The following is an 11,962-nucleotide window of genomic DNA, read 5'->3' as shown; positions in this document are numbered from 1 at the left end:
CTTCTATCTCGCTCCAATTTTCATATCCTGCTTAACAACAAATCTTTCAGGTGAGGCTTATTGGAGAGCGTCATTCATCTACTTTATGATACTTAATGAGGGACTGCCTGAGAAAAAAAAAACTTTATGCTATCAAGTTTAAAGAAAACTCAGAGTAGCTGTGTGCCTATTTCTAAATTATAAACAAGGCGTCATTTAAACATCCCAAGTCTAAAACCTTTTTCCATTAAAGAGGGATTGTATTATTATTATTATTATTATTATTATTATTATTATTATTATTATTATTATTATTATTATTATTATTATTAAATCTCACAGGGCTTGCCAAGAGCCGATTCAGATAATCTAACCCAGTCTTGATGGCGTAATGGAAAGTTGAAAGTAAAGACTTAAAAAAAATTATCTAAGTAGCATAAAGTAAGTTTACATAAAAAACCTTGCTTTATGATCAGTTAATTAAATACAACGCATGTGTAAAAGTAGTTTCGTAATTGCTGCAATCCCCGTAATTTCATTTTACACACAACACTGCATCCGTTTCCAACAAAAGATAAACTTATTGGACTCTAAGATGGATAGTAAGTTTGGCCACTACTGCAATAAGGTACAAAATTTTACTAAACTATTAACAGGCAGAACCCATTTACATATGAAAATAAAATTTCAGCATTGTTTTTAAAAGACGAACTGATCAACATACAATCTGTTGACCCCAGCAAAATTGAATAAGTGATATAAAACTAATTTGAAATTTAAAAAAAGACAATAAATTTCATAATATCGGTAAACTCCAGATCTCATTTAATATGGCAGCTACTCTAGGCTAGATTTGTTTTCTGTAATTCATGGACTTTTTAGCTAGTAAACGATAATTTAGGTGACATATCAATCTGTAGGTAACTATGCAAATTTTAAAATTTGCTTCTATCATTTCAGAGTTCACAAACCCGTTTCATTTACACTCTCATTACCAAAGTTAGATGAGAATGGGTTGCTTGACGGAAGAATTGCAATGTAAATAACTGGATGGTTGACTAGGAATGTATCTGCTCTTAAGTAATGGAACACACAAGAAGTGTATTGGCAGTAAAGTTCGCTGAAATATCTCAATTGTAAGTCCAGCGCTACAAAAAAAAAAAAAAAAATAGGTTCAGAAAGTTTTGTACGAAACATGGAAATTGTTTCTGAAATGTGATCTTCACTCCTTAGGAAAAGTAACAAACCCACTGTAGGAGGAAGGGGACTGATATTCCCGTCCAGTTAGATTCTAACTGAAGGTGCTACAGCATGATGAGTGTTGACTGACAGGAAAATGGGACCAGCTGTCAAAAATGTTTGGATTACAGAAAAGGGATACTATAACTGTAATGATCAAGAGATATATTTTCATCCACCAAAGAGAAAATAAAAGTTCTCACTCTTCAAGCGAAAATTTAACTTGGCACTGACTGTGCAAAGTCCATTTAAAAGGAGGAATTGCTCCAGGCATCTTTCACTATCAAAATGAACAGAGGCAAGAAATGCTACATTATACTTTCTCAGAAGGATACGCTTATATAAGCCATAAGGCTGAAAAGGGGCCATATTCCTTATGACAGCTATGAGAATTATGCAACATTTCTGAGTACTTATCACAGGACAAGGAAGACTAAGTTAGGCAGTAATTTCTAAGTACCACCACCACCAGCCATGCAATATCATTATTGCTTTTACTATTTTTCACAATTTATACACTTCCATGCGTAAGAAATAAATACCAACATCACCTTTTAAGCAAGATTCCACAAAAATGGCTATTAAAAGACAATATAGCACAAATAAACTATCAAATATGCCATACAGCTAAAGAAACATAGTTGATGAACAACTAAACCCAAGAAATTAGGGTACCAAAAGTTAGCACTTCAACACATCATTACAGCCTCTCCTAACCTTACAATAATAAATAAACTAATACAAACTGTAATAATAATATATAAAACGCTGCTTAAAAACGTATTCAAAAGTTTCCAGCAAAGGTATGAAGACCTCTGGCAATGAATGCTGGTATTTTGTTACACAAGGAACACACACACTAGCTCAGCCGAACGCTGAAGGTGACTGCAAGATCCCCTTGTGAAATGAACCTTGTGGAAAACGCTAGAGAGGTTAAAATCTCCCAGTGATACTGTATATCACAATTACCATTATTTGGAACTTTGTCTAAAATTAGAGATTCAGCACAGCTGCTGACAACTAGGCCACGCATTACACTATCCTGGTATCTGTAGAACGTAAAAACTAAAGAATGTGGCTTAATGCCATCATCAATGGAGATTTACGAAATTTATTGCCTTATATACGTCTGTCAGACATGAATGTGAGAGCGCACACATTTATTCCTTAATAATATGGAAACTGGAAGTAACCTTGCTTCAAAGCCACCACCCTTGGCAATAGCAAGTTATTAATTGTCTATTGACTAACAATATTTTTCATTAGCTACCTTAAATGGGACCCATCGAAAGTTAGGTCATAAAAAAATTCTATAGTCGACCTGAATTGGGGAGAGCACATAAATGTATAGCAACTTGTCTTCAAGCATATCTCAAAATATCTGACAGAAAGACAAACCATGTCCATAATCTTGCTTTCAGGGTTGGTCACAGTAGAAAAAATGATAGATAAAAAACCGGTAAATTCAAAATTCCTCATTCTTATTTCCTGTAAAACAATTTATGGTTTTTTCTGCCATTGTACTTGCACCCACATTGTGCAAGTAGATGCAATGCAAACTCATTGCTCCTTTAGCCTTCGAATGAAAATTCTTCTTCTGTCCAATTCCTTTCTCAGCTAAAAACAGCAATAGTGTGACCTTATATGTAAACACATAGCTATCCTACGAGCACAGGTAATATTCTTTTGAAAATTGATATGGGTTCTGCCTGTTAATACGAGTTCACAAAAAAAACTGAAAAACCCTAAAATAACTACAGTGTATTTACAAAATATTCTTGTAAAGAATAGTACAAAATCTCTAGTAAAGAACAATATAAAATACTAGGATGCTTTTTCTCAAAAATAACACAAAGCAATTTATACAGAGAAGCAAACTGTAAAATTTAGTGCTATCCCTGTATTAGTTATGACAGTATGTTGAAGCCAGTTAATAAACTTGATAAACAAACCTGAAGTATAGAATATACCTCAGATACCCTTACTTTAGAAGGTATACTGTATCAACAAGGTAAACAAACCTGAAACAGATTATATAAAATAAAACTTAATAAATTCTGGACAAATAACCATCCATGGGTAATCTACCAACTGTTTCTAATCTTCTTTAGAAAGTAAACTATGCATTATTTTACATAAATAATTATCATTGTAGATCTAATACATACTTTAGTTTTCACGCATTTTGTTATGAAACAGGTAAGCTTCCTAGTGTTTGTACCGCTCAGAAAATAATGAATCAGCAAGATTAACAAAACTAATTTCTCATACAACATAAGGTATCTAAAATTCATTATAAAAACATATTTCATTATGACATCACTACTCAGCATTTCAAGAGGCACTCCTTTCCTACAGTCATGCACATTGTTTTCCTGTTCATGGCAGCTTTACCAAAAATTGCTTGTACACTTCTTTCCATAAGACTCATACACACTACCATCATGTTTATGTGTCCTCATCTTAATCATACTTTGCATTCAACACTGTCACTTTTTTCTTGCTAAAGTGCTAAGAAAAGGAGAAGGGCTATGTGGAATTTTTTTATCCCTACGTTTGGCATGGAATGGTAGGCAGACATGGGAGAGCAGAAAAAGGGAAGGAACAAAGAACATAAGACCATTGACATTTAGAATCTATCTTCTGATATATCAAATTCATGATTCAACTCGGAAAAGTCTTAAACGTCACTTTATTCTTTCTTTATCTGAAAACAGTGGGCTAGATACGAGTGAAATTGGCTAATGACATAAAAAAATTGTAAATTCTTTATATGTTTGCATTTGTCCAAGTCCACCAAAAAAAAAATGAATAAATAAACATATTAATTTCCAAAATCCTTCCTATCTTAAAATGGTATGCACTATTCCTAATAATACAAAGATTAGCATCTACTTCATAGTCCATGCAGAATAAAAAGTATGGGATATCTTTGACATTACTCTATCGTCTGTATTTTTCCAGTGGTTTTCCATTCTGAAATATTTAATAATGGGTGAGACCTCCTACCACCAGGGTAGCTACTGTCACTTATCAGTAAAACTGCAGGAAATTTTGAACTGGAGTGACACCTTTCCATGTAAACCTGCTGTATTTGTATCTCTTAAGCCTTGATAATAACAAAATTTTCTAAACATGTGAACCTTCTTACAAACTCCAATGCCTCTATCCTGCAAGGGATCTATCATACAAATCCATTGGGGAATTTCATGTCAGTCACCATTCCCCATCCTCGTCACTTATGTGCGTACCTAAGAAATCGTGCAGAATAATCCTGCAACCTATCTTAACTCTCTGTAATCCTTTGCTCTCTGTGCTGGTTATTTCAAAGTTCAGTATTGAAAACCTATATTAATGAACAGTAACTAAGCTATCAGGATGTAAATACTCAGGAAATATTTCGGGAGAATTGTATTCTGCACCCCTTCCAAACTGCACATACCACCATGGTTCTAAAGCCTGAGCTCACCCAGCTACAGTATCCATGCATATTTCTGCAACTTAAATTATTTAAACAGGAGGAGCAGAAGCTATGGGAGGAATTTCCTGCAATTTCTTCCTTCCTCCTCTCTTCCCTAGAGGTTTAGGTTATATCTTGATCTTTTTTCCTTTCCAAAGTCCCTAGAAAACTCAAGTTGAAAGCCACGCACAACATTCAGAAAAGTGTTTTAAAACTTTCATCACTGCATACTTTGTGATAATGAAGATATAGTGAATGCCACACACCCAAGAGTCTGTACATAACAATTCATATGTATATTAAGTTGTTGCAAGATACCAACCAACTTAAGTGGCCATTTTTCTCACTGTTTTGGTTTCAGTTTTATACAGTATTTTATAACTTGATAAGTTTGTTATACTAACCGTTACTAATTTGTGGTCGCTACTTTGCTCTGAATTTATTGTTTCAAGTTAATATACGCATATTCACGTGCATACAATCAATAAACAAGGTCTCTTTGCTAACAAAGACTATGAATGAGGGAAGGATGATAAAACTGTAGCAATAGGTGTTTAACAACACCAACATCTAGTCGAGAGTACAAGCAACAAGTCAAGAAGAAAATTAATTCATGAGAAATGGCAGTGGAAATTAGGTTAAGAAAGGAAACACCTTGTATCAGTTTTACTGAACTGTTAAACTTGTGCTTAACAATTCAGGCTCCAGGTGCTAGTTAAGAGAGAGAAACACTTTAAGCATGACTTCGCTACACACATTCAGACAGCCACACTATGACTAATTAACTATTAAACAACGCAGAATACAAGAACTGCAATTAAAATAATTTACTTCAGCGGCAGCTGCTTTCTAAATGCTCCACCAGAAGTCACAATTGTTAGCTACTACAGTACTGACTTTATTAATAGCAAAGACTTCACCACAGCGCACTGATCCTCGTCGACAGATTCTGCCATTAAAGCTTCGCCATTGGAAGTCAGAATTTCAAAGGCTTCACCAAAAGTTACACAGTCCCTCACTGGCAAATACTGCACTGATGCAAAGGTTTCACCACATGTCCAAAGACTTTCCCTGGCAATAACGGGTTCAGCTGTAAAGACCTCAACTGACAATCTGAAAAAGAAAATGATAATATTTAGCATTACAATCAGAAATGCTTGGCAGCAGCTGTGATGAAAATGTAGAAATGTTTCACAACCATTATAACAGCATAGATGCAGTATTCGAATTCATAAACTCTAAAGGAATACACTTCTATAATCATTCTTTTCCTAAAATATCCTGCTGTAATGTAAAGATTCTTCTATTGTGACATTTGTAAATATTTTGATATGTAACTTTTTTTTTTAATTAATAATGGTTGTTTTGTTGATGCAAACCATTGCTGTTCCTAAAGGTCCCAGTAAAACACAATTATTATTCGAATGTAAATCAACTGAAATGCTGGTATTTTGGTGACGATTGATTGAGCATACTTCACCAAATTCATAGACTTGCAATCGGAAAACTACTGTAACTTAATCAGACCTCTTGGTGGTGAACCGTTAGCCATAGAACCAGAGATTTATTTATTGGGTGGTTCTTGTTATTCAAGTCTTGCTAGGTTTCAGTTACTGAGCCCTACTTAAGCAGTCTCTTGAGGTAAACTTTGGACGGTGCGTCAGGGTTAAATAGTTGCTAATAGTTATCCTAGTGTCCTTCTAGCTTCCCTATAAGAATACTATCAGTCCTCTGACTGTAGTTTCCTCTGTGGTCGTCTCATCAGCTAACCTATTTATGTTAAGTGCACGCCCTCATCCATTCCTTGATACATAACAGTCAACTGTTATTGCCTCTGTCATGAAAACTGACACAATTGGTCTTGATTTTAAAAAAATTCAGAAAAATCAAACTGAGGATGAGATGGAGGCTTGAATAAGTGATGGAATAGTTATCACAATATTTTTTTTCAATAGGCAATTCAGTAAAGTGACAGTAAATTTGAAGAGTAAGTTACTTCTCTATTTAGACTAGAAAATGTCTCTGTATTTATTACAGATACTTTGAAGAATATGATAAGTAATAACATAGAAAAATAATCACACTTCAGTAAATATCAACTTCAGTTGAGGAAGGGCAGAGGAAACTAGGTATATATGCAAAAAGTGAGTTACTATAGCGATATTAAAAAAAATTAGTGCTAAGACAATTGATGGACATAACCGAACATGAAAGGGGCCTGGATAAAGGAATATTTAAGACCTAGGCCTTGGAGGCTGCCAAAGGACACCCAGCGTACTCAGAGGTACATTTCAGTTTCCTAAAAGATTGGGCAACTTTTAGAGGATTATAACACTGGATTTGATTAGCAATTCGTTTTGATTTCTGGAGAAATTTTGTACTCAATTACTGCTAACTGAAGAACATAAGTTAACACAGATAATGCGAATTATTAAACGAAATGTGTTGGAACATAAAACCAAACAAAGTTAATATTACTACGTAGCCTAGATTACTGCATTAAATTTATATCAGGAGAATTTAGTATGAATTAGGGCAATCATAATTGTCATTAAAAAAGAAGTATTATAAATCACAGAATTACTAAATTGTGGTAATAGGGCTTTCATCATAGTTATAATTTTATTATTTACCTAAACAATGAATAAATACAGTAAGGAACATCTTGAGAATGACATTTGCAAGGTAATGTTTAGATGGCAAACTACTTCACTTTATCACCAAGACATGATGAAAATGAGAAAATGTTTATAAATCACAAGATTCTACTGGAACATCAGCTACAGGAAAACACACAAATACCAATAATCATAAGAGAGAGAGAGAGAGAGAGAGAGAGAGAGAGAGAGAGAGAGAGAGAGAGAGAGAGAGAGAGAGAGAGAGAGATTCCATGAACATACTAACTATACACGAGGTACAGAAAATAATCAAAGGGAACTTGCACATTAGAACATTTAATATACGTCCGGTGGCGATACATAAGGAGATCAGTTGTTGTATCAGTGATACCCACAGAATTAAAAAGGGAAAGAGACCAAAACATTTTCGTTCTCACAGAATTAAGAAGAGAAAGAGTCCAGAACATTTTAGTGGCTGCCTCTGGGTCGAAAGCCAGAAGTTGCTGTACGTATAAGTAATGACTTGACCACTCCATCAGAGCCCTGATGGAAGACTCCTGCTACTCCCAACAGGTACTGGTACCCTTTGTAATGTTTCGTATTGAAAAGTAAGAGGTTATGGTAGTCAACGTTCAGTCAACGTTCACTTGAACGGCGAATAAAGGTACACTGTGTACTGCATAACATAGTGTTCACAATTCTCGGTTTTTACAAAAGAGGATACGACCACTGCAGAATCAAGGATTGCTGTATTTTCTACGCTTCTAGAATATACAGCAGCGATGTTTTTAGGAAATTCACAAAATGTAACTAAAACAAGTAAATTGTAATTGGTAAAAATATAGACACAAACTTCATTAACTAGGGGATGTTTTGATGGTAAATACAGTAACCTACCTTCAAATTTTTTAGAAATCCTCTACCATATTTTGCCTGACAACACAATTCAAATTGCTGGAAATGCACATGGAGGATGTTTTAGAAAGTTCTGATGATCTACAGTACCTGCAAAGTAGAAATGCACTGTTACGTACCACAAACTTGAAACAGAGTATAACTTAAATAATTTTATTTCCTAATGTTGTATAGAAATTATTAAGGATGGAGGATGATATTACACAACAGCAAAAGAAGACATTATGCAGTATTTTACTGATATCAAGAGCTTTATAATATACAAAAACAAGTACTGCAAGATTCTGTCTTACTTCAATCTCATTTTAGGACCATTTTAGGTATCTCCAAGGTAAGCAAATGGGAATATTTTATTACACTATTGATTCTTCTTCCTTCTACAGAATTTTTCACACATATTTTATAATAGTCAGAAAGTCTCTTAAGGATACAAATTTGGGCCCAGAAACACCTTCTCAAGTCCAAACAGCTCATTCAGGTGCAACATAGGTACACAATGACCACAGAACTGTCAGCCTGGGTCTCTTATACAGCGAGCCAAGTCCATCGTTATAACAGCTGATCAACTCTGACCTTTCTATTAAAGTACTAAAGATAATTAGGTTGGCAATGGGTCTAAATATGATAACCTCACTTCCTCCTCCAGATTGGTTTCTCCTAAGCATAAATATGTGTGTAGTTTAACCACAGCTTTATATCATGAGTTTCCAAATGACCAGTATCTGCTACTGGTTAAGAGCTAGCCTACTCATGTTCTTGGAAGAACATTTGAATTGGTTGTCATTTTACTGTAGGCTATGGCCCGGTACTTTAGGCCATAAGTGTTTTTCAGATTATGGTTTTTTACTCTACTGCATTACTGACTTAGCTGGTTCGCATTACATGAGACATATTCAACCACTGTTTTACTTGGAGAACCCTGAACGACCTAGAAATCAGCTGCATCACTCATCTCTACCTTCCCTTCCCCCTCCGTTGGTGTTCCTGACAGATGAAGAAAGATAGGGTAGGAGAGAGTGGCCTCAGCAGCCACTTGTTCCTGTGTGTGTTAGTGTTGCTACTGACAACTTCTCTATCATGCTTCCACCTGGTACTATATAATATCATCATTACTTGCTGCATTCGTTGATATACTTTTTATATACCTATTCACATTTTTTTTATCAGATTGTTAAGAGACTGATCACTGTAATTACAATTTCTCAACTCTCTCTTCCCAGGTTTCTGATGAACGCAATTGTCATAGTTCCAGGCCTCTAGATTCTGTAGCCACCAAGTGAGCAAGATCTAACAAATAATTTGTTTCTTTGGTGATTAATTTTGCTAACTGTTATCTGTTTGTAGTGGCTTCTGTCCATAATGCATTCTAAAGAAAAATTTCACACAAAGCAAATCTTTGTTGCCTATTGAGCTTCACTGATAAGCATGAGGATTCCAGAAAAACCTGTAGAATCGAGCATGCAGATTCAAATGAAATTTACACAGTCTTTAACTGTCCAAAATCCAAATACAGGGAATCCAAATAAAAAGAAAATGGTAGCCTAAGTTTCAAATCTGGTTTGGTGTCTATGACCTGATCTACATTTTCACTTAGTAGATAAACCTGGCGAAAAAATACGAAATTGTCTCAAATGGAAGTAGATAAAAAAAAGTTTAGTCTGGTTGCCGGCACATTATTAAAGACCATTGACTAAAACTTAGACCTACAGATTAAGTTCCCTAACATCTGACTTAATGGGGATGATCCAGCATTTACTGACTTCAGATTTTTTTGTAAATCACAACTTGATGAGGATTGAAACCATGCATTCCTGGATATATGTCACAGATATTTGACTGGTAATTCCTGGTGGACGGGGTGAGGTTAATTCAGAAAAAAACACTAGCATCACCTGACAAATGGAGTTAAAGAAGGAAGCAAACAGGATTTGACCAGTTTTATATTGGAGGTTGTGGTGGTCAAAAGGTGGGGGGAAACCTTCTAGTCGAGAAGGTCACGGTTATTTTAGGTCTTATATAGTTTAAGGGTTTCCAAAGGTTTTCATTGCAAAACCAATGATAATATTACCTTGTTTTAACTGGGCAACATTTCTTATCTTTAGAATTTTATGAGAATATATTAAGAATAATGGTAAAGAGTTTTCTAAGAATATGTTATGAATAAAGGTGTTGCTTTGTTACAATTGTTTACAAATTGTTGTGTACAGTGGTAACGATGTATCCCAAGGACCAAAACTACCATATGTTGAGGATAGAACACCCTGTCTGCAGGTGGGTATGTTTTAAAACCAGAGATTTCTTGTTAAGTGACTGACATTAAATGTTAAATATGGTTTTATAATAGCTTTTTATGAGTTTTCAGTAAATCTGACACTCATTTCTTTCAGGAACGTTTGAGTAACTCATTCTACTTTTCTTATATGTCAATTGTGACCACTGTGAAAACCAGGTTACTGGTGTCACATGCCTTAGGATAATGCTAAGATGGGGATGCCAAAGGCTGCCCATTCCCTTTGGGATTACTGACAAAGAGGCCGACTACTAAACAGGTTTTATAGGCAATTCATGTTTCTGTGATTTCAGCCACCTATATCAGGTTAGGATATGGCATCCTCAGTTATGTTTGATTAAATTAGATTAGGTTAATGAAGGCTATTCCAGGATGCATGCCAGTTTCATTGTATATTTTATGGCACTATAGGTTAAGGGTGACATTGGTCAGATGGGACAGGGAAACCTGGATTAAGCTACATTACAGGTTAGGAAGAACACATTGTCAGAGTTTGGATTAAGTTAGAATTGATAGGCTTGAATTAAAGTCATGTTAAATAGGGATTTAAAACCACTAGTCTAACCTATCCATGAAGCTCATGCGAGGCTAAACTATCACAAACTAGGCTAGCCTAAGTCAGTACTCTCTCATGTAATCAAATTATGCTGTTCAGATTTACTCATTCTAAGAGATACTTTGCTTTAATGTGAGTGTGAATGACAATAAAAATAATAAAAAAGTAACAATTTACCTTATCAACTGACAATAGATAGGACGTGGACTTTCGTTCTTCTTTCCAAACAGGACCCTGGAATTTGTCTAGTCAAGTTCACTTCAGCTGTTTGTCTGACGCTTTGCCTTTACAACAGCTCTTCATTTTCCTAAGATTTCCTTTTCATTTTGTGAGTTAGGCTCTTCCACTTCATTTCTTTACTGTCTATATTATTTTGACTAAATAACAGTTCACAAGTGTTAGTCCACCTGCCTCTTCCGTAATGTTCCAAGTATTTCATTTTTTCTTTCGTGTAGTTTTGTCAATAAAGTAAAACATTTCAAATAATAACTTCCACATTTCTGCAAGAAGGATACTTAACTCTAAAGTAGTTGTTGATTCAAAATTCTAAAAATGTTGGAAACACTCGTTGTCATTAAACAATTTTTTAAATTAAATAAAAACGCATAGTGCGTAATAAATCTATGTGTATATGATTGGTGTTTCTTATGAACGAGTAAATAGTTTCTACCATTCTAACTAGCACAAAATTTTATAGTTCTTGATGGTAGCTTTCGCCCGTATCACAAGTGTGGCCAACCAGAAAAAGGTCCCTTGATTTAGGGATATCTGGTCTCCAAATGGGACGCCGGGAAGTCTTCCTCAAAGCGTTCAAATTAATCAGAGCACTACCAGATTTATTGAGCTTTAGTCCCAGAGTTGTTCTTTTGTTTATAGTGCACAATTTCCCTAAGTCTCCTAGAACT

General features: G+C 34.9%; 1 long non-coding RNA gene across 1 annotated transcript; it reads right to left on the bottom strand.

Annotated features, from left to right (window-relative positions):
• Positions 1-3,535: 3,535 nt before the first annotated feature.
• On the bottom strand, positions 3,536-11,726 carry LOC136841353 (uncharacterized). Its single transcript, XR_010853898.1, has 3 exons — positions 11,235-11,726; positions 8,194-8,301; positions 3,536-5,791 (listed from the first exon to the last, which is right to left on the bottom strand). It is a non-coding gene; the product is annotated as an uncharacterized lncRNA (long non-coding RNA).
• Between the last annotated feature and the right edge of the window lie 236 nt (positions 11,727-11,962).

This window comes from Macrobrachium rosenbergii, chromosome 9 (genome assembly GCF_040412425.1).
Source record: "Macrobrachium rosenbergii isolate ZJJX-2024 chromosome 9, ASM4041242v1, whole genome shotgun sequence".
Lineage (NCBI taxonomy): Eukaryota > Metazoa > Arthropoda > Malacostraca > Decapoda > Palaemonidae > Macrobrachium > Macrobrachium rosenbergii.
Note: the sequence above shows the minus strand (reverse complement) of the source record. Positions and strands in the feature narration are given on the sequence as shown.